General features: G+C 32.5%; 1 protein-coding gene across 1 annotated transcript in view; it reads left to right on the top strand.

Moving 5' to 3' along the window:
* GEN1 (GEN1 Holliday junction 5' flap endonuclease) overlaps positions 1 to 2,638 on the top strand; it is a 22,721-nt gene that overhangs the window by 11,768 nt on the left and 8,315 nt on the right. The gene's annotated exons all lie outside the window — the stretch shown is intronic.

The raw sequence follows: 2,638 nt of genomic DNA, 5'->3' as shown, positions 1-2,638 counted from the left end.
CCAAAATTGCCTGATTATAGTAATAACATATATATAATTTATTTTCAGGAAAGCTTGCAATTGTGAGGGATTCCCATTCCATGAGGTAATAACCAGTAATTCAACTGCGTGTTTATTTTAGAAACTTTCTAAGAAGTCTTAAAGTCTCAATTCCTATTTTCTTTTTTCTTGCTAGGTTATTCAAGAATTCCTTTTGAACAAGGATAAGTTGGTGAAGGCAATCAGGTACCAAAGACCTGATTTACTATTGTTTCAGGTATCTGAAAATAAATGCTTGCTTTACAGTATGAAGTTAGACACTAGAAAGGTAGGAAGAGATATTCACTTTAATTGATCTGAGAGGAGGTTCAAAAATTAAAACAGACAACTATTGACTGACCCTATATTTTTCGGTGTTTATTTCTAATCCTCTCTCCTTTGCCACACAGTGTCCATACTTTGCAGACCATACAACAAACTACAATTATGCTATTCTTTAGAAGAAGCCTTAATTATCATATACAGATATGTTGTATACAGGGATATGTTGAAGGAAGAGGGGCTAATAAACAGAAAATATCAGGGTGAAGTATATTATTATAGAAGGCAATATAGTTTATAAAAGTATTGATTTAAATTTAAATTTGGACAGTAGTCATTTACTGTGCGACCCTGGATATGTATTGTCCACAAAATAGAAATAATATTACTTATCTCATGAAGTCACCTTGAGGATTAAATGAGATTATTTATGTTAACCTCTAATGTAGTGGCTAGGGGCACAGAGTGGCTCAAGAAATTGTAGCTACTTATAACTTATGGCTACCAAAAACCGTGTTAATAATGACAGCCAACATTTATTGCATACTTAAAATTTACTGTTATGTTTAACACTTTGTATGTAATCTCATTTAATCTCCGTAATCTGTGAGCTGGGTTGTATTATTTCTACTTTACAGATAGAAAAACTGAGGCTCAGAGAGGTTAACTAAATTACCCAACATCCAGGAAATACCAAACTGGCATTCAAACTGAGAACTCTCACATTTAATCATTATATAGTACTTCCTCCTTAGAGGCTTATCATTCTTTCTCAGAATATTCTAATTGATTCTGCTTTACTAGTATTAATTCTAAAGGAAAAAGTAGTATCACCTAAGAGTTCTATTTGTCTCCAAGAGATAACAAAATCTTGTTGTTTTGTTTTTATTATGTTTACAGAGATTTACTCTTGAAAAAATGGAGTGGCCCAATCACTATGCATGTGAGAAATTATTGGTGCTTTTGACCCATTATGACATGAGAGAAAGAAAGCTTGGTAGAAGGAACTCTAATCAACTACAGCCGATTCGGTAATATAATTCAAAATATGGTGTGATGAGGACTCTGTGTTTCCATTTGCATGTCTTATGATCTAAAGTATTCCTAATAATAGATTATAAAAAGAAATAATTATAAAAAGATATAACCAGGCTTAACAAGATAACTATTTCAATGTACCAGAAAAGGAACAAAAATGTAAAGTGAATGTAGGGACTAAAACTGGTTTTGCAGAGCCCTAGATCAGGGAGCAGCAACATCAACCCAGAGGTAAGTCCCTCCAGGGTAAAAGAAAAACAGGGACTAAAAGTGTAAGAATCAGGCTTATTTCTTAAAACCGAATAGCTATGGTGGAATTCCTCTGTTCCTATCAGGAGATTAGAGGATGGGGTAGGTGATAAAAAATTAACTAAATGCTGCCTGAAGCCCAGAAGGCCTGCTGGAAACTACTCAAAAAGAGAGGTAGAAGTGAGCACAGCTAAAATATAAAAGAACAGAAGAAAAAAAAGCTTAACATATGAAGAAATATAATATTTTAAAAATCAACAATTGGATCATGAATTCACTTCTGATTAAACTAGTTTTATAAAGCAATCTGGCAAAAGCTTTTTTTTTTTTTTTGGCTTTTCAGAATGCTAGGATGCTTAATAAAATGGACAAAGACATTTATCCATAAGCAACAGAAGGTGAAATTACAAAATAAAAATGAGTAGAAATAATTTTAAATGGATGGATATAAAAAGTGAACTGTTTGGAATCTTAAGAAAAATAGTTGTTGAAATAAAAAGCAATAATAGATGGGACTCTGGGCTGAACTTGGTCAAAAAGAATCAGTGAATTGAAAGACAGTACTAATCAAGTCACATAGAAGGTATCTCGACTCTCAGATAAAAATATACTGCAGAGCAGTTTTAACATGGAGAATAATTTGAGATTCAGATTTACTTCTAGAATCTAATAGAAGGAAAGGTGAAGTAATTTTTGAAGAGATGGCATCTGAGAGTTTTCCAAAAGTTGAGAAAGATAGAAGTTCTCAGAAAAAATTATACTCCAACTATAAGCACAGTAAATAAAAATAAGTCCATACCAAGAGATTGTAAACATTAAGGATAAAAGGAAAATCTTAAAAAGTACCAAATCAGTTGGGCAAGAATCATCAGTGGATGTTAAAACCACTGGGTAAAGATTGCTAGAGAAAAAGAATAGTCAGTGTCAAGTATAACTCTACAGAATAATTACCAAGGAAAAACGGTATTGTGAAAAGTGGAGAAATCCAGTGGACATCAGCTTGATTAAATGATTAATGACCAATAATAGGCCAACAGACTGATATCATGTA

The sequence above is a fragment of the Propithecus coquereli genome, unplaced genomic scaffold (genome assembly GCF_000956105.1).
Source record: "Propithecus coquereli isolate 6110/MARCELLA unplaced genomic scaffold, Pcoq_1.0 Scaffold41, whole genome shotgun sequence".
Lineage (NCBI taxonomy): Eukaryota > Metazoa > Chordata > Mammalia > Primates > Indriidae > Propithecus > Propithecus coquereli.
Note: the sequence above shows the minus strand (reverse complement) of the source record. Positions and strands in the feature narration are given on the sequence as shown.